The sequence below is a fragment of the Vulpes lagopus genome, chromosome 19, assembly GCF_018345385.1.
Source record: "Vulpes lagopus strain Blue_001 chromosome 19, ASM1834538v1, whole genome shotgun sequence".
Classification (NCBI taxonomy): Eukaryota; Metazoa; Chordata; class Mammalia; order Carnivora; family Canidae; genus Vulpes; species Vulpes lagopus.
In genome coordinates, this window is record NC_054842.1 from 33,781,662 (window position 1) to 33,807,867 (window position 26,206).

The 26,206-nt window shown below is 35.0% G+C and overlaps 1 protein-coding gene across 1 annotated transcript in view; it reads right to left on the bottom strand.

Moving 5' to 3' along the window:
* STAG1 (stromal antigen 1) overlaps window positions 1–26,206 on the bottom strand; it is a 401,833-nt gene that overhangs the window by 281,309 nt on the left and 94,318 nt on the right. The gene's annotated exons all lie outside the window — the stretch shown is intronic.

Here is a 26,206-nt window from a genome sequence, read left to right on the forward strand (position 1 = left end):
AGAATATACAGACTATGATATGATCAATCAGTACTACAGTCATACACAGTCCTTGATATTTATCCAAATAAATTAAAAGCTTATGTCTACACAAAAATGTACACGAGGATGTTTATAGCTTTATTTAAAGTTGCCTAGGGGCACCTGGATGGCTTAGGCAGTTAAGCGTCCAACTCTCAGTTCTGGCTCAGGTCATGATCCTGGGATCTTGGGATCAAGCCCTGCATTGGGTTCTGCGCTAAGCATGGAGTCTGCTTGGGTTTCTCTCTCCTCTCTGTCTGCCCCTTTATTAAAACCCATAGACTATACAACGCGAAAAGTGTACCCTAATGTAAACTATGAACTTCAAATGATAATGACATGTCAATGTAGGTTCACTGATTATAACCGATGTACCACTCTGGTATGAAAACTTGAAAGTGAGGGAGGCTGTAGGCATGTAGGAACTAGGGTATAGGGGAACTCTCTCTACCACGTGTTCAAACCTGTTGTGAACATAAAACTTCCCTAAAAAAATAAAGCCTATCAAAGAAAAAAAAAAGGAGGGAAAGTGGAACAAAATACAGCATCCAAGATGAGCTATGATACAGTATCAAATAGAATAAAATAAATATATATGTTTGGAATCCCAAGAGAGAAAAAAACAGAGTAAAAGAGATTAATAGAGAAGAACTTTTCAAAAATAATGTAAGATATTAAAGCACAAATGGAATCAGAGAATTCCCAACTAGAATAAATATCCTGAAATATATTTACTGCTAAAATCTGAAGTTAAGGAGACAATTAAAAAGAGAGCTAAAGGGATCCCTGGGTGGCGCAGTGGTTTGGCGCCTGCCTTTGGCCCAGGGCGCGATCCTGGAGACCCGGGATCAAATCCCACATCAGGCTCCCGGTGCATGGGGCCTGCTTCTCCCTCCGCCTGTGTCTCTGCCTCTCTCTCTCTCTCTGTGACTATCATAAATAAATAAAAATTAAAAAAAAAAAAAAGAGAGAGCTAAAGAAAAAGATTCCCTCACATATAGAAAAACAAAGATAAGAACTTCATGAGACTTTTTTTGAAAACTATATAAACTGAAAGTCAATGGAAAAACATCTTTCAAGTGCTGAAAGAAAAAAAGTAAATACTGATTTATACACTTAGTGATAATAATCTTCAAAAGTGGAAGAAAGGATTGATGTTCTGGAAAATGGAAGAATAGAAGCTCCAATAACCAGCCTCTCAGTAAAGCAAGTCTTAGGTTTGCAAAACTGACAAAATCAAATTTTACAGACAACATCCGAAATCTAATAAAGACTATAACAAAAAAAAGAAAAGACTATAACAAAGTGTACGTAATAAAGTATGGAAAGAAAGCACTGTAACATTTTTGTGTATTTATCTACCAACTCCCCTCCCCAAGATCAACAGTGCCCGTAAGGATGACAGACCAAATTCCTGATTCAGCTTAATGGTAGCAAAGAAAGCAACATGGATCTTATTCCCAAAAATTATAGTTGTGTCTTTTGAAGAGCTTCTCAGATGTCATCTTTCCAAAGGAGCTGAAAACATACGACAAGGCAGCTGCCTGACACAACAGACAGTGGGAGTATGAAAAACAGCAGACAATCTGAAAAGCTTTAGAATAAAGAGGATAGAAGGAAGATATGATGGGGCTCAAAGGCTTTAAATCATTAATCACCTAGACCAGGGACAGAAGCATATATAACACAAGATATGAGAGTACTACAGGCTTGCAACTCTAGCTAATCACTGGGCCTCAAGGTGAAGACTAGGGCAAAGAAGTAAGCAGCATGGCTAACCTTTGAGGGAATAACTCAGCAAACAGCAAAAGATTGTTGTTTTTTTTTTCCTTTTGACTCCTACTGGCTTAAAAAATCATATGTTAACTGCTGAGTATGGAAATCACAAAATTTCAGTTACCACACACGACACAGAGTACAGTCATTTAAAAAAATACTTTTAAAAAGTCACTAAGCAGATGGCTGCAGATCTCAAGAGGAAATAAACCCTGGGGAAAAAAAATAATCTAGTGTCTAGTATTATCATATTATAATACTGAAAAGGTCCAGTTTTTAACAACAACAAACACATACAAAGAAAAGGAATTATGGCCCATTAACAAGGAAAGAAGAGGTTGACAGAAACCATCTCTGAATAAGCACAGATATCGGGCTGAGACTTTCAGAAGAAGAAAGGTAGACTTCCAGAAGAACATAAATAAAGGGGAGTTGAAAGACTGTCTGATAGTGGTGAAATACTTACCAATTTTCACCAAATATAGAAATCTGCAAAATCAAGAATGTCAACTCTAAGTAGGACAAACGCAAAAGGGATTCACAGATACAAACTACAATCAAATAATAAAAGGTAAAGACAATAAGAAAACATTGAAAGAAGTAAAACAGAAATGACTCATCACATACAACTAATCTTCAGTAAGAATAACAGCCAATTTCTCATCAGAAACCATGTAAACTAGAAGGCAGTTGGATGACAGACCTAAAGTGTTGGAAAAAATCTGCCAAACAAAAATTCTATATCTAGCAAACTATCCCTCATAAGTGGGAAAAAAATGAAGAAATTCCTAGAAAAACAAAAGTTCAGGAAACTTTGTTGCTAGACCTCACCTAACCTACAAGAATTGCTAAAGGGAGTCCTTCGCAGAAAAATAAAAAGAAACAGGCAATAACATGAAGCCATCTAAAGAAAAAAGAACACTGGTAAAAATTAACTACAGAGGAAAATACAGAAGCCAATATTACTGAATTTTTAGCCTGTAATTTACATTTTTATTTCCTCTAAGACTTACACACACACACACACACACACACACACACACACACACACACACAATAATTATGTAACTATGTTACTAGACATGCAATGTATAAAGATATAATTTACAGTTTTGGGAAAACTGGACAGCTACATACTTAAGAATGAAACTGGACCACATTCTTACATCATACAAAGAAACAAACTGAAATAGATTAGGTACCCAGATGTGAGATCTGAAATTTAAAAGAAAAAAAAAAAAAACCCTAGGACAGCAGACAGGAAATAATTTCTATGACATTAGCTGAAGCAATATTTTTCTAGATGTCCCCTAAGAAAAGGTAAATGAAAGCAAAAATAAACTATTAGACCTATATTAAAAGGAAAAGTTTCTGCACACTGAAGGATTAAAAGACATCTTACTGAATGGGAGAAGATATCTGCAAGTGACGTATCTGTTAAAGGGTTAGCATCTAAACAAAATAAACAGAAGACATGAAGAAACATTTCTCCAAAGATGATATACAGAAGGGCCAAACGGCACATGAAAAGATGTCCAACGTCACTTATTATCAGGGAAACACAAATCAAAATGACAATGAGATAATACCTCATACCAGTGAAAACAACTAATTCAAAAACACAAGAAACAAGTGTTGGTGAAGATGTGGAATGCAAACTGGTGCGGCTGATGTGGAAAACAGTATGGAGGTTCTGCAAAAAATTAAAAACAGAACTACCATATGATCCAATAATTCCACTACTCGGCATTTACCCGAAGAATATGAAAACATTAACTCAAAAATATATGAGACCTTTGTGTTTACTACAGCATTATTTAAAGTAGCCAAATTATGGAAATAGCCGAAGTGTTTATCAGTAGTTAAATAGATAAAGGGTAAGTGGTATATACAAGTATCACTCAGCCATAAAAAAGAATGAAATCCTACCACTTGCAACAAGGATAGATCTAGAGAATACAAAATAAGTCAGAGAAAGACAAATACCATGTGATTTCAATCATACATGGAAACAAAAAATGTAAAAATAAAGGAAAAAAGAGACTGAAAATAAAGAAAGAAAGAGACAAACCAAAAAAGCAGACTCATAAAAGAAGAGGTTTGTTCATATACAGAACAAACTAATGGTTACCAGAAGAGAGGTGGATGGGGGTGGATAAAATAGGTGAAGGAAATTAAGCGTAACTTTATCACGATGAGCACTGAGCACTGAGAAATGTAGAGAATTGTTTAATTACTATATTGTACACCTGGAGTTAATATAACACTGTATGTTAATAATACTGGAATCACACACAAAAAATAAGATATGATTTATAACAGTAACATAAGGGAGAGGGATGGCTATAGTATCAGAATTTTATGTTATTAAATCTAAACTATTATCAATTCAAACTAAATGTGTATAAATTTAGAATACTAATTATAATCACCAGGATATTAAGAAAATAATTTTAAAATATAGTGAAAGTAAAAATGAAAATGGTACATTAGAAAAAGATCAAATACAAAAAAGGGTAGTGATGGAGGCAGTGAGCAAGAAGAAATAATACATAAAGAATACAAATAGTGAAACACAACTGTTTCACTAGCAAAAGTCCTTCCTTATCAGCAATCATTTTAAACATATTTGTGAAATTAATAAAAAGAAACATCATTTAGAATGGAGTTGGGAAACTAGCAAAAGACATTCACACACAGTGCTCAACATTAATTGTAGATCCAACAGAAATAGATGAACATTACATGTAAATACTGCTTTACTATCCCAGCAGGACAAAGGAAGGTTACTTACTCTACCTGCAATAGACAAGCCAATCAGAGACAACACTCAGCCAATGTGAAGCCACTATACTTAGAATTCTGAGTTTACACCAATGAACTTTCTGTTTATAACCCTCCCAACTTCTCCCTTTCCTCTGTAAAACGGCATACCTTTTCTTTGTTCTTCCAACTTCCCTATACTTTTGCTATAGCTTGCTCGTCCCAAATTACAATTCTCTGTTACTCCCAAATAAACCTACCTTTTGCTGGTAAAATAACCAGCAGTTTTACTTTTTAGGCTAACATTAAATTCATCCAGAGTTAAGAGACAGATTGGCATAATAGTGATTTTTAAAAATTGATCCAATTATATGCTGTCTACAACAGACTCATTTTAGACTTAGATACACAAAGAAGTTGAAAATAAGAACATGCAAAAAGATATTCTATTCAATTAGTCACCAAAAGAAAGTTGGAGTAGTTATGTGAATGTGAAACAAAATAAAATTTTAGTCCAAACTTTTATAAGAGTTAAAAGAACATATTTGAGCAAAAATGACCAATTCATCAGAAATATAAAACAATCATAAACATATATATACCAAACAGCACAGTTCAAAATACGTGAAACAATGACAGAACTGAGAAAGAAACAGTACTATAATAATGATTTCAATAAACCACTTTTAACTAAACACAGTGTCAGACAAAAGAGCAATGAGGAAACAAAGGAAAGGAACAGCACCATAAACCCACTAGACCTAAAATATATGTAACACTATACCCAAAAACAGAATATACATTCTTCTAAAATACAAATACAACATTCTCCAGAATAGCTAATTTTTCACACAGGGTCTCAGTAAATTTTAAATGATAGAATCACAGGATGTGTCTTCCCTGAACATAATGAAAAGGAGTTAGATATCAAAAACAGGAAAAAACTGGAACATTCACAAATATGTGCAAATAAAACAACATATTCTTAATGGGTCAAAGAAAGAATAAAAGAAGACTACTTTGACACATATGAAAACAAAAACACTGTATGACAAAAAAATGAGATGCAAAAGCAGTGCTCTGAGGGCAGTATTAGCTGCACTTTAAAAAAAAGAAAACTAAATTCAACAAGCTAACTCTACAATACACGGAATGAAAACATGAAGAGCCAACTAAATCTAAAGTCTGGAAAAGGAAGAAATAAAAATTACAGAAGATAGAAAATAGACACTAGAAAAATTACTGAGGTCAAAAACTGGTTCTTTGAAATAATCAATAAAATAGACTTTAAATACACCAAGTACAAAAAACAAAAGTTGTGACTATAATTACAAATGCAGGTAGGAATATTGCTATCCACCTTACAGAAATAAAAAGATTACTAGAATGGACAGCTGTATGACAATAAATTACATAACTCACTATGAAATGGACAATTCCTAGAAACACACAAATTGCCAACAAAACTGGCTCAAGAAAAACAGAAAATCTGAACAGATTATGCTGATGTAAAAAATCCTAACAGCAAAAACAAAAACAAAAACAAAAACCTAGCAAACAGTATCCAACTGCATACTGAATGTAATAAATGCCATAGACAAGTGAGATTTATTATAGGAATCCAACAGTGGTTCAACATAGAAACGCTGGTTGATTTAACACATTAATAAGAAAAAAGAAAGAAAAGAAAAGAAAAGAAAAGAAAAGAAAAGAAAAGAAAAGAAAAGAAAAGAAAAGAAAGAAAAAAGAAAAGAAAAGGAAAGAAGGAAGGAAAGAAGGAAGGAAGGAAAAGAAAGAAAGAAAGAAAGAAAGAAAGAAAGAAAGAAAGAAAGAAAGAAAGAAAGAAAAATGAACTACATGATCATCTCAACTTACGACAGAAAGCATCTGGCAAAATCTCAAGGGAAAACAAAAAGCCAAATACTCTTTCATAATAAAAACATTTTAAAAACTAAAAAGGGAACTTTCTTAATATGACAAAGGCACTTATGAAATACACATAGGTAGCTTCATACTAAATGGTGAAAGAGGGATCCCTGGGTGGCGCAGCGGTTTGGCGCCTGCTTTTGGCCCAGGGCGCAATCCTGGAGACCCGGGATCGAATCCCACATCAGGCTCCCGGTGCATGGAGCCTGCTTCTCCCTCCGCCTGTGTCTCTGCCTCTCTCTCTCTCTCTCTCTGACTATCATAAATAAATAAAAAATTAAAAAAAAAATAAATGGTGAAAGATTAAAATAAAAGCTTTCCACCTAAAATTAGGAAGAATATAACAATGTCCATTTTCACCAAAGCTTTAAAAATGTACTACAACATGTTCTAGCGAGAGATAAGAGAAAATTAGGCAAGAAAGAGACATGAATAGCATCCCAACAGAAAAAGAATTAAGTTATATCCATTCACAGACAGCAAAATATTTTATATACAGAAAATAGGGAATCAACAGCAACAAAGTACTAGTAAGGAAAAGTTACAGGGTGAGAATAACACACAAAAAATCAACTGTTTATTAAAATTAATAAATATATCAATGCTGCAGGATACAAAAATTAAGACAAAAAGCTGGTTGTGTTTTTATTCACTAACAATGAACAAATCAAGAAGGAAATAAAGGGAAATTTCCATTTGCAATGCTATCAGAAAGAATAAAACATAAAAATAAACAACCAAGGTAGGACACCTATACACTGAAAACTACAAAACACTGATGAAAGAAATGAAAGATGCCATCAATAAATGGAAAGACATCCATTGTTCATGAATAGGAAAACTTATTACTGTTTTGGATACTGTCAACCTCATAACAATGTACAGATTCAATACAATGCTATCAATAGCCCAATTACATTTCTGCAGAAATAGAAGATTCCATCCAAAATTTGTATGAAATCTCAAGGAAGAAACTCTTAAAAGCCAAAATTATATTTAAAAAGAAGACCAAAACTGAAGGTCTCATACTTCCTGATTTCAAAACATACCACAGAATGACAATAATCAAGACTGTGTTTCTGGCATAAAGAAAAAAAAAAAAAACACAATAGATGAGAGCCCAGAAATAAATCCTCACATATAATGTCAAATGAATTTTCACAAGGGTGACAAGACCAAGCAATATGGAAAAGACAGTCTTTTCAACAAATGATACTTGGAAGAGTAGACCTTCATATACAAAAGAATGAAGTTATACCCTGACCATACATCATACACAAAAATTAACTCAGAACAGATCAAACGTCTAAATGTAAGAGCTAAAACCATTAAACTCTTTTCAGAAAACATAGACCAAAAGCTTCATGACACTCAATGTGGCATTAATTTCTTACACAGGACACCAAAAGCACAGACAGCAAGAAAAAAAATGGATAAGATAGACTTCATCAAAATCAGAAACTTGGGGATCCCTGGGTGGCGCAGCGGTTTAGCGCCTGCCTTTGGCCCTGGGCGCGATCCTGGAGACCCGGGATCGAATCCCACGTTGGGCTCCCGGTGCATGGAGCCTGCTTCTCCCTCTGCCTGTGTCTCTGCCTCTCTCTCTCTCTCTCTCTCTCTCTCTCACTGTGTGCCTATCATAAAAAAAAAAAAAAAAAAAAAATCAGAAACTTGTGGGGCCATTTGCATGGCTCAGTCTAGTGACTAGCTCCTGGTTTCAGCTCAGATCATGATCCCATGGGTCCTGAGGTCAAGCCCCCAGTTTGCTCTATGCTCAATGGGAAGTCTACTTGGGATTCTCTTTCCCTCCTCTCCCACTGTCCCTTCCCCTGCTTGCCAGCGTGCTATCAAGAGCTAGCTCTCTCTCTCTCTCAAATAAATGTTAAAAAAGAAATCAGAAACTTCTGTGCATCAAAGGACACTATCAAAGGAGTAAAAAAACAAGCAAAGGAGGGGCGCCTGGGTGGCACAGTTGATTAAAGCAACCACTTCTTGGTTTCAGCTCAAGTGGTGATCACAGGGTTGTGAGATGGAGCCCCTACCGAGGACTCTGCACTCAGTGAGGAGTCTATTTAAGATGCTCTCCCTCTGCTCCTCTGTTCCCCATGTTCTAGCATGTGTGTGCACGTGCTTTCTCTCTCTCAAAATAAACAAGGAAATCTTTTAAAAACAAAAGAGAAAGCAAAGGAATGGAGAAAAAATATGTGCAAATCATATATCTGATAAGAATCTATTATCCAGAATATTACTGTTAAAACCTAACAAGAAATAAAATTCCAATTAAAAAATTATCAAACAGGGATCCCTGGGTGGCTCAGTGGTTTAGCGCCTGCCTTTGGCCCAGAGCGCGATCCTGGAGTCCCGGGATCGAGTCCCACGTCGGGCTCCTGGCATGGAGCCTGCTTCTCTCTCTCTCTCTCTCTATCATGAATAAATAAATAAATCTTTAAAAAATTATCAAAGGACTGGAGTAGACACTTCTCCAAAGAAAATATGTATCTGGCCAACAAACACATTAAAAGAGGCTCAGTATCACTAGTCACCAAAGAAATACTAGAGAAATACAAATCAAAACCATAATGTAATATTTGTACACCCATTAGGATGGCTATAATCACAAAACTGGAAGATAGAAAGTTTGCAAAAATCTCTGTCTTCTGGGTTAGGTAAAGAGTTGTCATATATGACACCAAAAGCATCATCCATAAACATGTATATACATGTATATGTGTGTGTGTGCGCACGCGCGCGCGCATGCATGTGCAGGGCTGCTTCTCTTTTCTCCACAAATAAAAGAAAATGCAAAGACAAGTTATAGACCAGGAGAACACACCTGCAGATCACATATCTGACAAATACCTTGAAAAATTATAAAGACCTCTCAGAACTCAAAAATGAAAAAAAAAATCCAAAAATATTTGAATGAGTGCAAGATTTAAATGACATTTTACCAAAGAAGAGAAACAGATGATAAATATTACAATGGATGCTCTTTATTTACAATTAGGAAAATGGAAACTAGAACAAGGAAATAGTACTACATACATATTAGAATATACTAACTTAAAAAGACAGATCATTTCAAATGTTGGTGAGGGGACAGAATAATAGGAAACTTCACATATGGCTAAAGAAAATGAAAAATAGCATAAACCCTTTCAAAAAAGGTTGGCAGTTCCTTAAAAAGTTACACACATTAACCACCACTGTGCATTGTCTCTCCTAGGTATGTTTATAGCAGCTTTATTCATAATACCCCAAACTAGAAACATTCCCCAAAAGGTCCTAAAGCAAATGACTGGATATATAATATGGTACATCCATACAATGAAATACTATTGAACAATTAAAAGGAAAAGACTACTACTGATTGATACCTGCCACAATATTGATGAATCTTAAGGGCACAGACTACACACATACTATATAATTCCACTTATGAGATATCATGGAAAAGTACAAAGAAAAAGAACAGGTCAGTGGTTATTAGAGGTTGGAGAAGAGGACTGACAAAAAAGAGACAGAAAACAGAAACTGAGGTTTGTAAATATTGCCTGCAAATGAACACTTCTTTTAAATACAACCAGAATTTTTTATAGAAATTACTGAAATAATTCTCAAATGAATAGGAAAAGAAAAAGAAACTATAAGAACCAAAGCTAAAAAAAAAAAGAAGAAGAAGAAGAAGAACCAAAGCTACTTGGAAAAATAACAAAGAAGATTCATATTACCTGATTCCTATAAATATATAAGATTATACAACTTCATTTAAGAAACACAAAAATGACAAAAAAAAAAAGAAACACAAAATGGAATGTTTTACATATTCCCATGGAATATTTGCATTTTTTCACTCAGAAAAGCATTGTAGACATACTACCTCATTTGTTTTATTATTTAATACGTAAATGCTTTAAAATGGCCATCTAAAAGTATTTAAGCCATTCCTTAATGAAAATTTAGCATGTCTCTATTTTTTTTTTACTACTGTATACAATGCTGTCATCTATCATTCCTCAACTACACAAACATATTTGTAGGACAGATTCCTTGTGATGAACATTTATAAAACATTCATACAATTTTTTACTGCCAAATTTCCCTCTAAAAATACTGTACCAATATACACTTCTTTTACCAGTATACATTGAATCTGTTTAAATATAAAAATATACTTACTATATATTTAAGCTTATTTAAACTAGTCCAGTTTTAGTTTTACATCAATCCACCTTTAAAGTTAGAACACATGAGTATACCCCTTCCTGCTCTAGCCTGTAACCACCCTGCTTTGAAAACAAAGTCCACAACAGACTTTTAGATCATATAGCAAGATAGCTAATGATGATTTCCGGACATTTTCAAGATTTTTAAAATCTCAATTCATGGATATTTTACTTAAAATAATCTGGTGCATTCTTATTCTCTATATACTTTTTTCACTGAGTATCTGATCTTAGTGAGCACATTCAATTTTATCTTAGAAATCTGTACATATTTGGGGCACCTGGGTGACTCAATCGGTTGGGCATCTACCTTTGGCTAAGGTCATGGTCCCAACAGTCCTCTGAGATCAAGCCCCATATTAGGCTCCCTGCTCTACAGGGAACCTACTTCTCCCTCTCCTTCTGCCTGCCACTTGCCCTGCTTGTGCTCTTCCCTTTCTCTCTCTGTCAATATTTTTTAAAAAAGAAAGAGAAAGAAAGAAAGAAAGAAAGATGAAAGAAAGAAAGAAAGAAAGAAAGAAAGAAAGAAAGAAAGAAAGAAAGAAAGAAGAAAGAAAGAAAGAAAGATGAAAGAAAGAAAGAAAGAAAGAAAGAAAGAAAGAAAGAAAGAAAGAAAGAAAGAAAGAAATCTGTACATTTTGCCTTCTGTACTCTGTACAGCTTTAGGATGTATTTCCCTCAGTGAAGAAGATAAAATAAATGAGGGGTTTCAGTCTTTCACTTAATATTACTCCAAACCTTAATCTAATTATTTGTTCTAATCACAGTTTTAAAAGTCTTGTTTGTACTTAATATTTTTCATAAGCCATCCTAACATTATTCCGAAAGTTTTATCATTTTTTTTTTATTTTTTTTTTTATTTTTATTTATTTATGATAGTCACAGAGAGAGAGAGAGAGAGAGAGGCAGAGACATAGGCAGAGGGAGAAGCAGGCTCCATGCACCGGGAGCCCGATGTGGGATTCGATCCTGGGTCTCCAGGATCGCGCCCTGGGCCAAAGGCAGGCGCCAAACCGCTGCGCCACCCAGGGACCCCCGAAAGTTTTATCATTTTTATAAATCATCCTTTGGCCATACATGAATCTATTCCATTTTTATAAGTCAACTTCCTTAAACTCATACTGCTTTGTAACCACTTAGATTTCTTTTTTTTTTAATATTGAGAATACTCAATATTAATAAGTATCTACGGAGTATTGCCTACATGCTAGGCATTCTGTTAATTCTGATTTTCAAAAATAAAAATGCCCCATTTTTTCAGAGTTAGCTGGGTTTTGAAGATACTCTACATAAAAAAAGATCCCTTCCCTCCTCCCCCATCCCCACCTCTTTCTGGAAATTCTTAAAATATCTAAGTATATTTTTCATGATCACAAACGTTGTCCTCTGGGCTGACCTGATTACTTCTTCTCAGGGTTCCTGACTCTTCCATTTCTTCCATCAGTTCTCACCCTCAAAATAAAGCCCAAAAGAATTATTTTCCTCATTTTTGTCAGCCAAACTTCTAAAGGATTTTTTTTTTAATGGCAACAAAACTAGGAAATATCAGGCAGAAAATCAGTAAGGATATAGGTAAACTTAGTAACTTCACCAATCATCCAGATAAAATTAACATCTATACACTACTTTATCTATTAAAAGCAGTATTCACATTCTTCTCAACCTCATGTAGAACACTGATCAGATAGACCACATTATGAATCATTAAATACACATTAACAAATTTGAAAGAATAAAAATCATGGTGCATACTACACATTACAGTGAAATTAGAAATCACCATAAGGATACCTGAAAAAACCCAAAACGCTTGAAGATCAGCAATATACTTTTAAATAACACAAATCAAAGAAATTTCAATAGAAATTTTGAGTTAAATGATTATGAAAATACAAGTTAACAAAATTTACAGGTGTAGCAAAAGCAGTTCTTAGAAATGTACAGCATTGAATGCATTATGATAGAAAAGAAAAATCTAAAACCAATCATTTACTAAACTTTCATCTTAGAAAACTAGAAAAAGCAAAAATAAGCAGAAAAAAAAAGAGCAGAAATCAAATGAAACAGTTAATCAACAATAAAAATAACTGAAGACAAAGACTTTTTTTCAAAAAGATTAAAAATAAAAACAATAACCTCTAGGAAGACTGATTAAGAAAAAGAAACAAGACAAAAGTTACTAAAATGAGAAATTAAAGAGGAAATACCAGTACAGAATCCCATGACATCAAAATGATAAAAAAAAAAAGTATACTGAACTATTCCCACAAATGTGATAACTTAGATGAAACAGACCAATTCCTTGGAAAATACTACCTACAAAAAAAATCTGAATAGTCCTATTCTGGGATCCCTGGGTGGCGCAGCGGTTTAGCGCCTGCCTTTGGCCCAGGGCGCGATCCTGGAGATCCGGGATCGAATCCCACGTCGGGCTCCTGGTGCATGGAGCCTGCTTCTCCCTCTGCCTGTGTCTCTGCCTCTCTCTGTGTGTGACTATCATAAATAAATAAAAATTAAAAAAAAATAGTCCTATTCTATTTAAGAAACTAAATAATTAATAACTTTCCAAGACCAAAAAAACAAAAAACAAAATAAAATACACCAGGCCCAGATGGGCTCACTAATGAATTCTACCAAATATTTAGGGAAAAATATCTTCCAGAAGATATACGTAGAGGAAATACTTCCCTAACTCATTCTATGAGGATATTATCTTAGTAACAAAAACCAGACAAAGAACATAAGAAAACTGCAGAGCAATATCTCTCATAAGCACAGATGTAAAAATCCTCAACATATTAGCAAATCAAGAGTTTTAAATGTATTAAAAGAACTGTACACAACAACCAAGTGGGAATTAACCCCAGATATGTACAATTACTTAACATTTGAAAATCACATAATGTAAACCTATCACACATCAAGTGGCAAAGAGAAAAATCACATAGCGGTATCAATAACTGAACAGAACGCATTTTCAAAAATCCAACACGCATTTGTGATTTTATTTTATTTTTTTTTTCGCATTTGTGATTTTAATAAAAACTCTTGGCAAATAAAATAGAGAACTTCCTTAACTTGAACTCTACAAAAATCCTACAGCTAACACCCTACATAATTGTGAGAAACTAGGAACTTTCCTGCTAAGAACAGGAGAAAAACAAGGATAACTCCCTCTTACCAATTCCTTTTCAAAACACTATCCTGAAGTCCAAGCAAGTGCATTAAGACAAGAAAATAAAAGGTGCAGACTGGGAAGAAAGAAATCAAGCTTTCTTTGTACACAGATTACAGAATTGTCTATTCTGAAAATCAAAAAATAGATCCCCCCAAAAAACCCTTCCTCCCAGAATAAACAATTACAGTAACTTTCATATAAGCAAACAATGAATAATTAGAATTTGAAATTAACAGTATGATACCATTTACCTTAGCATCAAAAAAAGGAGAGAAAACAGGTATAAATCTATCAAAATATGCCCAAGACCTAAATAAAGAAAACTATAAAACTCTGATAAACAAAATCCAAGAACTAAATAAATGTATAGCTATTTCATGTTCCCAGACAAGAAGATTCAATACTGTCAAGACATCAATCCTTCCCAAATTGATTTATAGATTCAACACAATCCCAATCAGAATCCCAGCAAATTATTTTGTATATATCACAATATGATACTAAAGTTAACAGGGAAGGTAAAAAAGACCCAGAATCGTCAACTCAATATTAACAGAGAAGAACAAGTTGGAAGAATGACACCACTATAGAACTATAAAACTACAGTAATCAACACTGTGATATTACTAAAAACCCAAAGTAGATCAATAGAAGAGAATAGAGAGACTAGAAATAGACCCACATAAATACAGTCACAACTGATCTTCAACAAAGGAGCAAAGACAATACTATGGATAAAAGACAGTCTTTTCTTTAAAAAAAAAAAAAAAAAGTCTTTTCAACATATGGAACTAGACATCAACATGCCAAAAACAAAACAAAACAAACAAAAAAAAACAACAAAAGCCCTTAAATACAGATCTTACATTCATCACAAAGTTAACTTAAAATGGATCTAAGACCTAAATGCAAACTCAAAAGTTTAAAACCATTAGAAAATGACATAGGAGAAAATCTAGATTACCTTGGGTATGATAAGGACACAAAACCAAAGGCAAAGCTACGAAAAAACTTTTAGACAAACTGGACTTCACCAGAATTTTAAAATTCTCTTCCTCAAAGGACACCTATCATGAAAATGAGAAGACAACTCACAAACTGGGAAATAATATTTGCAAAAACATTTTTGTCTTTCTAATTTCTGAAGTCATTCAAAATATACAAAGAACTCTTAAACTCCAAAAATAAAAAAACAATCAATGTATTAAAATATGGCCATAATTTCTGAAACAACACCTCAATGAAGAAAATACACACATGGCAGATAAATAACATGAAAAAATACTCAAACATCTTATGTCACTAAGGAACTGCAAAATACAAAAAAAAAAAAAAAGTGAGATACCTCTATTCACCAAGTAGAATGGCAAAACTCCAGAACACTGATAAAACCAAATGCTGATAATGTGAAACAGGAATGTAAAATGATACAGCAACTTTGGAAGGCAATTTGGCTGTTTCTTTCAAAACTATAAACATACTCTTAAAACATGATCTGGCAATCATGCTCCTAAGGTATTTATCCAAAAGAGATGAAAACATCTTCATACAAAAACCTGCACATAGATGTTTTCAGCAACTTTTTAAATAACTGTCAAAACATGGAAGCAAACAAGTTCTCCTTCAGGAGGTGAATAAACAAACTGTGGTACATGCAGGCAATGGAATATTACTCAGCCCTAAAAGAAATGAGCTATCAAGCTATGAAAAGACATGGAGGAATATTAAATGCATTCTATTAACTAAAAGAAGCCAATCTGAAACTGCTACATAGTATATGAGTTCAACTACATAGCATTCCAGAAAAGGCAAGACTATGAAAAGTAAAAAAGATCAGTATATGCCAGAAGTTAGGGGGCAGGAGGGCAAAAAAAGAGCACAGAGGAATCTTAGGTCAGTGAAAGTCTTCTATATGATATTATAAAGACATGTCATTATACATCTATCAAAACCCACCAAATATACACTAAGAGTGAATGAGCCCTAATGTAAACTGCAGACTTTGGAGGATAATCATGTGTCAGTGTAGGTACCCTGACTGAAAGATGTATCATTCTGGTGCAAGATATTGATAGTGAGGGAGGCTGTATGTGGGAACAAAAGGTACATGAAGTCCCTGTATGTTCTGCTCAATTTTGCTGTGATCCTAAAGCTGCTCTTAAAACTAAAGTGTCTTAAAAAAAAAAAAAAAAAAAAAAAAAAAAAAAAAAACTAAAGTGTCTTAAAAAAAAAGTAAATAGCTTATCAACAGTTTAATGTTTTCAACAGTTGCTAATTGATGTCCTTATACTGTAATATTAATTTTTCCATGGACAATATTATAATTTTATGTGGACTTAGGCACATGTATGTAAGAGTGCATGTGAACTCACAGATACAGAGAAACAATACCCTTTCTACTTCAACATTTGGTATCTCCATCTGTGTGTCATACAGTCACTGCCACAGATGAAGACAGGAAGAAATATGCAGAATATGACTGTTACTCTGTTCATTTCTTAGCATAAAACAGATTGCTATGACCTGAATAAAGAACAAAGGTCAAAGAGAAATATCCAATTTTTTCCAATTACATGCATTTTCATCTGTATAGTACAAAATCCTATTCTTTAATCAGAAGAATTCACTCTGTAGACATATAATACAATCTAATTAATTCAGGCACCTCCTTTATCATCCCTAATTATTTATCTGAGTTGTCTTAAAGAATCTCTTAGCAGTGGGGACACCTGGATGATTCAGTCAGTTAAAGCATTCGACTCGTGATTTTGGTTCAGGTCATAATCTCAAGGTCATGGGATCAAGCCCAACACTGGGCTCCAGGCTGAGCAAAGAGTTGCTTGTCCCTCTCCTCTCTCTCACACACAAATAGATAAAATCTTGAGAGAATCTCTTTGCAGTGAAACTGTATGTATATATGGATGCATGCATGCATACACACAACACAGACACAATTTACAAAGCAATGATTAAAATGACAATTATATTATTTCTAAAACTTCTTTTCAACTATTTCAGAAAGTACTATTCTGTATCAAAATACAAGGAATGGGATGCTTGGGTGGCTCAGCAGTTGAGTGTCTGCATTAGGCTCAGGGCGTGATCGCGGGTCCAGGGATGGAGTCCCACATTGGGCTTCCTGTGGGGAGCCTGCTTCTCCCTCTGCCTGTGTCTCTGTCTCTTTGTCTCTCATGAATAAATAAATAAAATCTTTAAAAAACATATTTAAAAAAATAGAAGGAACATATCCATTTACTATTTTTACTAGGATTATGAATCTGTTACCTTTGTTTTTATCAAATTAAAGATATTAAGAGAAATAATTCTGTCCAATAAACACACATGAATATATACTTCATACCATACAGAATTTAAGCAGCATTTAATAAAGAAAACAAAGCTCCAATCTCTCTTCCCAGTAGAATTTAGCCTATACAGTTGACACTTGAACAGCACAGGTATGAACTACACAAGTCTATTTACACATGGATTTTTTTCGATAATTACAGCACAGTACTATAAATCTATCTTCTCTTATGATTTTCCTAATAACACTTTATTTTCTCTAGCTTACTTTATTATAAGAATATAGTACAGAAAACATGTAACATACAAAATATGTGTCAACAGACTATTTATGTTACCAGAAAGGATTCTGGTCAACAGTAGGCTAATAGTAAAGTTTTAGGGCAGTCTAAAGTTATATGCAGATTTTCACCTATGAGAGGGGTTGCACCCCTAGCTCCCATGTTGCTGAAAGGCCAACTATAAACGAGAAAGATTTTCTACCTTTAATTGAATAAAAAGAATGTCAAAATAGAATTAATCTTCCAAGGTACACAGCAATTCACACCACAAGATGGCCCAAATAGGAAATAGGCAGCATTAAGACATAAGAAATGGGGAAGTAGTAAGCTTCTGAAAATATTAATCTAAAATCATTCAACTATTAAAGAGAAGGGGAATTTATACCAAAATTGAAATATGTGCTCAATGGGACAGAGATAAAAGGTTCATCAGTAAGGGCAAATTGGTTCATTAGTCTGTTTTCTCTTCTAATAACATACTACAAAAAACTATCCTTCTTAGCATTTCTGAGTAACATAAACTTAAAATCAAAAGGAATATAGCAGAGTGGTTTAAGACATTGGGCTCTGAGGCCAGGTTATCCAGGCTCATAGGACAGATATGCTTTCCAACTATAACTTACTATGCCTCAGTGTTCCCACATCTCAAAGAGGAATAAAAGAAGAAAACTTCTTTTCTTCTGAGCCATGCAGGGGCACCTGCATGGCTCAGATGGTTTAAGCGGCTGCCTTTGGCCAGGTCATGATCCCATCTCCCTGGGATCAAGTCCCTCATCTGGCAACCTGCTCAGTGGGGAATCTGCTTCTCCCTCCTCCTGCTCCTTGCTCCCTTGTTTGTTTCTTTTTCCTCTCTCTCTCTCTCTCTCCTTCCCTCCCTCTCAAATAAATAGAATCTTTAAGAAAAGAAGAAGAAAACTTCAAATGACTATTGAGGGGAGTAAGTGGAAGAATGCCCATAACTCTTTAATAAATATTAACTCCCAGCTACAGGAGAAAGGAGCAAATAAAAAGGAATGAATGTCAGCTCTGTGAGGGCAACTTTTTTTTCTTTTTCCTTTTCCTTCCTTCACTGCCATATTTTTTATGCCTGCAGCTTAGCAATTATTTGTTGAATTAACAAGCAGTGTGTATGCATATACATGTGTGTGGGTGTATATGCGCACACATTTTTTTTAAAGCAGAGAATGCAACACTGGACATGAAGAAAACCCCCAAAGTTAACAAACCAAAGACAGAAGCTTTTTCTTTAAAAGAAAAAACCATGAACAGGTTAGGGTTGAATTCTCAGTAAACTCATTTAGCAGTGACACCTAAAGCAGGTAGAGTGGAAAAGTGAGAGACCAAGCAGGGGCTAGAGGATGAAACCAAAGAATAATGTGTATCAGAATAGAAGAAAGGTAAGTTTGAAAAAGCCCCTCCAAATGATCTTACAAACAGATACAATCCCACAACTCAAATGAAATGCCCTTGGATTAAAGGAAAGTAACAAGCTTTTAATTTTTTCTGTATTAACCAGTTTCTCCCAAAACCTTTACACATTAAGCACTGACAATACAATTCCATGATAAACATATTCAACTTCTTTCCCAAAATGATGCCTTCACATCTCCTTATCTACTCACATTTTTCCTTGACTTTCAGTATTCCCCAAACTTTATCTTCTTACACTACAATGGTATGCATTTACACCAGAAACTTTAACACTCTCCTAACATCTCAACTTTAGTCTTAATTCCAAAGTGCTTATTTCTCTTCTGCTTCTGTGTTTGTGCACATACTACCCCATGCCACAAAACTCACTCTTCCTGAAGGAAACTGGGCAGCTCTAACCTTGAAACCAAGGCAAAGTTAGGCCTTCTGAGCTTTCACACCACTTTGTACATAAAACTGAGAGAACTTTTTGCCACATATTTTAGGTATGTATATGTATGATTTTGTAATTAGGAGTGTTACAAATTTTATTTTTTTTAAAGATTTTATTTACTTGAGACAGAGAGAGAGAGCGCAGGTGGGCACACATGAGGACGGGCAGAGAGAGAGAGAGAGAGGGAGAAGACGAGTACCAACTGGGCAGGAAGCCCAATGTGGGGCTCAATCCCACATGACCCTGAGTTCATGACCTGAGCTGAAAGCAGATGTTTAATCAACTAAGCCATCCACATGCCCCCAGTTCCCTACTTTTATCACTCTGTTATTCCTTTTATAATCAATAAACTATTTTTTAAGAGTAGTTTTAAGTTCACAGCAATATGCCACATATTTTTAGTGATTCACTGGCATTTCTAACTCTTCAGGTGATTTATGATCTTTTAGAAAAAATTATCCTCTCTTTCTGTTCCTTTTTTTTTTAATTTTTTATTATTATTTATGATAGTCACACACAGAGAGAGAGAGAGAGAGAGAGGCAGAGACACAGGCAGAGGGAGAAGCAGGCTCCATGCACCGGGAGCCCGACGTGGGATTCGATCCCGGGTCTCCAGGGTCCCTGGGCCAAAGGCAGGCACTAAACCGCTGCACCACCCAGGGATCCCTCTCTTTCTGTTCCTAAAGAATTCTGAATTCTGTAGTACCTGGCACCCAGAAAAGGGGCTTAATGATAAATAACGTAAAACATAAAGATACAATTCATTAGTGTGCTCTTGATGCTATTATACATGGGGTCTTTTTTCATTATAATTTCTAATTGGTTACATAGCTATTATATAATTTACCTTTTAACCTAACTGAAATTTCTGATTTCAAGAAATCTGTAAAACACTGGAACTACAAAAGAACTCAGATTATGGCAAGATCCATACTGGTTTCTCTCTACAAATACTGCATCCCGGCCAACGTAAATAAATAGTTGGGTTTTAGGAGTACAACTAAGGCAGATATACTACGTGAAAAAAGGCAGAAAAATCTAAGAGCATCAGTTGGATAGATTCAAACTAGAGCTTTGATAAGGGATGAGAAATGAGATACAAATTAACAAATCTAACAAACAGGAGTAAAATTTGGGGCACCTGGGTGGCTCATTTGGTTAAGCATCTGCCTTCAGCTCAGGTCATGATCCCAGAGTCCTGGGTTCGAGCCCCACATCAGGCTCTTTCCTCAGTGAAAAGCCTGCTTTTCCCTCATCCTCTGTGGCTCCCCCTGCTTGTTCTCTCTCTCTCTCTCTCTCTCTGTCAAATAAATAAATAAATAAATAAATAAATAAATAAATAAATAAATAAATAAAATATTTTAAAAAACAAAAAAACAAAATTATAAACACAAAGTAGACTCAAGAGAAAAGAAATATAAAACGTTATACCAAACCACAGAGTAGGTTGGGAAGGATGAAAGTTCAAAGACTGCAGGGGGCTTAGTATATAGATTTGTGGAAGAGTCAACATTTACCCCTATCTCTATTATTAGTCCAATTCAATCAAAATTTGGGAAACCATTAAAAATATAAATCCATTAACATTTTAAAATAAAAATTGTAACTTAAATGTGTTTAAATACAAAGCCTTCCAATGTTATTGTATATAGGTACAAGCGTACAAATAATTGATCCCAAATAAATACATCATTGATTGGCATGCTCTAAGCTTAAAGAGTATTAAAAACGCCATCACAGTCTTCTTCCTTGAAAAGAAGTAAGATGGTTGCAGAGGAGTAGGAGGACCCTGGGGTCACGTATTCCCATGAATACAACTAGGTAACTATCAAATGATCCTAAATACCCCAGAAATCATTCTGAGGAGGGGTAGAAGAAATTCCACAACTAAAGAAGAGGGCACATCAAAGAAGGTGGGAATATGGAGACACAGCTTGGGGAGGAATGGACGGTTTCAGCTGCAATGGCCATGGAGCCACGGAGAAGGAAGAGAGACAAAGGAACACACAGAGGAGCACAAGGGGAAAATGAATCCCCATAGCAATTGGCTTGGAAAGTGAGCCGGCAGGAATTTCATGAGTTCTTATAGCCAGCAGGGCTTTAAAGACTAGAGTTTTAAAGGTCACTGGGCTTGGCTCTGAGAGTTCTAAGGGCATTGTGCTCTCTTGGAGAAAAGGCAAGGGTAAATAGCCCATGGACTTTCAGCATGGAACCAGTGGGGAGGTTAGCTGCTCATTTCCAAGTGTGCCCCAAAGAGGCAGCATTCACAAAAATAACCCTCTGGAGAAAGAAAAAAAAGATCTGGTAGGTGCCATTTCCTGATCTCTGTCCCACAGCAAAAACACAAAACCACCTGTGGGAACCAGCACAGCATGGCCACTTGCTACCTAACTGGATTACACCAAGCCCCCACCTCTCAGTACTCCAGAAAATCTACCATTCCAGTCACACTTGCCTCAGTCCCAGCACAGTGGGCTCCCTCCCCCAGAAGACTGGCCCAAGCTCCTGCCAACACCACATCTCCCAATCCAGAAGTTCCATGAGGCCTCCATTCCAGTGGCAGCAGCAATAGGTCTCATTTCACAAGCAGATCAGAGTAGACCTACTTAAAACAAGCCACACTGAGGCTAGGAACCAAACACTATCCACAACAGGCTGAGAGAACTGCAGATGACAAGCCTGAGAATAGAGCAGCTAAGACACTGGAATGCTCTGGAAAACAGGTAACACTACTGAGCAGTATAGGACCACTTCTTCGTAAGGTCATGACGCTCAAGAGCAGGAGACATAGCTGACTTTCTTAACAGAGAGAAACAGGCATAGAGACTTAGATGAAAAAAAAAGAGATAGGAATCTCTCCCAAATGAAAGAATAGGACAAGGCAAAGCCTGACATCTAAGCAAAACAAGTAAAAATAACACGACTGATGGAGAATTTAAAGCAATAATCATAAGGATACTCACTGGGCTTGAGAATAGAGTGGAGGGCATCAGTGAGACCCATTAACACAGAGATAAGGAACAGCATAGAGATAAAGGGTCCATTAAGCAAAATAAGAAATACAACTGATGTAATGAGCAAAAGGCTGGAAGAAGCAGAGGAATGAATTAATAATCTAGAAATCAGAATAATGGAAAGTACTCAAGCTGAATAAAAGAGAAAAAAGAATTATGCAATACAAGCATAGTCTTAGGGAATTCAGTGACTCCATCAAACAGAATGATATTTGTATTTAAAAACTGCCAGAAGAGGGATCCCTGGGTGGCGCAGTGGTTTGGCGCCTGCCTTTGGCCCAGGGCGCGATCCTGGAGACCCGGGATCGAATCCCACATCAGGCTCCCGGTGCATGGAGCCTGCTTCTCCCTCCGCCTGTGTCTCTGCCTCTCTCTCTCTCTCTCTGTGACTATCATAAATAAATAAAAAAATAAATAAATAAATAATAAAAAATAAAAATAAAAAAAAAAATAAAATAAAAACTGCCAGAAGAAAAAGAGAGGAAAGGGGGCAGAGAATTTATTTGAAAAAAATTAAACCTGAAAATTTCCTCATTTGGGGAAGGAAACAGATATCCAGATATAGGAGGCACAGAGAACACCCAACAAAATCAACAAAAGCAGATCTATACACAAAGACGTACTGTAAATTAAAAAGGAAAAATAATGATCAAGAAAAAAATATTAAAAGCATCAAGAAAACAGAAGACAGTACATGCAAAGGAAACCACAAAAAAATACAAGGAAATCTTTCAGCAGAAACTTTCCAAGTCAGAAAGAAGTAGCTTGATAATACTCAAAGCACTGAAAGGGAAAAAACAACAACAAAGAATACTCTATCCAGGAATGCTATCATTCAGAATAGAAGTGATAAAGAGTTTCCCAGACAAACAAAAACTACATGACCACTAAAAAAATTCATGACCACTAAAGTCCTGCAAGAAATATTAACAGGAACTCTTTCAATAGAAAGACCAAAGATGACAGTATAGAGGTAGGAAACAAAAAGCAATAAAAACGTTTCTGTAAAATCATCAGTCAAGGAACTCTAAAAATAAAAGGATATAAAATATGACACCATATAACTTACACACGGGGAGAAGAACAATAAAAAATGGGTTCAAACTTAACCATCAATCTAATATAAACTACTACATGCAGAAGATGTTATACACAAACCTAGTGGAATTTTTTAAAAGCCACTAATGAGTATGCAAATAATAAAGAGAAATCCAAATATATCGCAAACAAAACAACAAGAGTAAACCATGAGAGAAAGACAAGAAAGGATTAGAGAAAATATCCAAAAACAATGACAAAACAAGTAATAAAATGGCAATAAACACATATCCATCAATAATTACTCTGAATATAAATGGACTAAATGCTCCAAACAAAAGACATAGATGACATAGATGACAATGGATAAAAAAACAAGAAGCATCCATATGCTGCCTGCAAAAGAAACTCCTTTCAGACCTAAAAATACCTGCCTATTGAAAGTGAGGGGATGAAGAAACATTTATCATGCAATAGGCTGCAAAAAGAAAGCATGAATGGACATACTTTCATCAAACAAAATAAACTTTAAAACAAAAACTGTGGGGCACTTGGGTAAGCTCAGTGGTTGAGAGGCTGCCTTTGACTCTGGTCATGATCGCATGATCCTGGGATCAGGGTCCTGGGATCCAAGTATTAGGCTCCCCAACGGAGCCTGCTTCTCCCTCTGCCTATGTCTCTGCTCTCTCGGTGTCTCTCATGAATAAATAAAGTAAAAAAAAAAAAAAAAACAACAAAGACTGTAACAACAGACCATATAATAATAAATAGGACAATCTAACAAGAAAATATAACAATTGTAAATATATCTATACACCCAAATGGAAGTATTCAAATACATAAAACAGTGAATAAAAAACATAAAGGAACTAATCAATAGTAATACAATAATAGTAGGGGACTTTAGACTCCATTTTCATCAATGGACAAATCATCTAAACAGAAAATCAACAAGGAAACAAAGGCTTTTAATGACACACTGGACCAGATGGATTTAACAGATATATTCAGAACACTCCATCTTAAAACAGCTGAATAGGGGTGCCTGGGTGGCTCAGTCAGTTAAGTGTCTACCTTTAGCTCAGGTCATTATCTCTGGGTCCTGGAATCCAGCCCCACTCTGCTCAGCAAGATGTGTGCTTCTCCCTCTCCTTCTGCCTTCTCCCTCCTCCACCACTGCTCTTGCTCTGTATCTCAAATAAATAAATAAAATCTTAAAATAAACAGCAGAATACACATTCTTTTCAAGTACACATGGAATATTCTCCAGAACAGATAACATATTAGGTCACAAAACAAGGCTCAACAAATTAAAAAGATCAGTCATATCACACATCTTTTTTGGCCACAATGCTATGAAACTAGAAATCAACCACAAGAAAAAAATACGGAAAGACTACAAATACATGGAGGTTAAATAACATGCTACTAAACGATGAACAGATAAAGCAGGAAATCAAAGAAACAAAACAGTACATAGAAACAAATGAAAATGAGAATGGTTCCAAACCTTGACACAGCAAAAGAAGTTCTAAAACAGAAGTTTACAGCAATATAAGCCTACCTCAAGAAGCAAGATCCCAAATAAACAACCTAACCTTATACCTAAAGGAGCTAGAAAAAGAACAACAAAACCTAAAGGTAATGGAAGGAATGAAATGATATAGGAACTAGAAACACAATAGAACATACCAATAAAACCAGAAACTGGTTCGTTGAAAAAAAAAATCAATACAACTGATAAAACTTCTAGCCAGACTTATTAAGAATAAAAGAAAAAGGAACCAAATAAATAAAATCACAAATGAGAGAGGAGACAAAACCACCAGCACCACAAAAATACAATTATAAGAGAATACTATGAAAAATTATATGCCAAGAAATTAAACGACCTAGAAAAAATGAAGAAATTCCTAGAAACATATCTACCAATACTGAAACAGGAAGAAATAGAAATTTTGAAAAGGATTAACTACCACCAACGAAATTGAATTAGTAATTTAAAAACTCCTAACAAACAAAAATCCAGGACCAAACAGCATCACAAGTGAATTCTACCAAACATCTAAAGAATAACTATACTTCTCAAACTATTCCACAAAATAGATGAGAAGGAAAACTTCCAAATGCATCCTATGAGGGCAGCATTATCCTGATACCAAAACCAGATAAAGACACCACAAAAAAAAGAGAACTACAGGGTACAATCTCCAATGAACACAGATGCAAAATTCCCCAAAATAATACTAGCAAACTGAAACCAATAATACATTAAAAACATCACTCACCATGATCAAGTGGGTTTTATTCCTGGATTGCAAAGGTGGTTCATTATTCACAAATCAATCAATAATACAATGATGCATCACATCAATAAGAGAAATGAAAAAAAAAATAAGAGAAATAAGAACCATATGATTGTTTCACAAAATGCAGAAAAAGCATCTGACAAAGTATAGCATCTATGCATAATAAAAACCCTCAATAAAATAGGTTTAGAAGGAACACACCTCAATATAATAAAGTCCTAGTCTCAGCAATCAGACAGCAAAAAGAGATAAAAAAAATAAAAGGCATCTAAATCCATAAGGAAGCAGTAAAACTTTCACTATTTGTAGATGACACAATATACTATATATAGAAAATCTGAAAGACTTCACCAAAAAACTACTAGAGTTGATAAACTCAGCAAAGTCGCAGGATACAAAATTCAATGTACAGAAATCTGTTGCATTTCTCTACACCAATTATGTAGCAGCAGAAAGAGAAATTAAGAAAATAATCTCAGGTGCCTGGATGGATCAGTCAGTTAA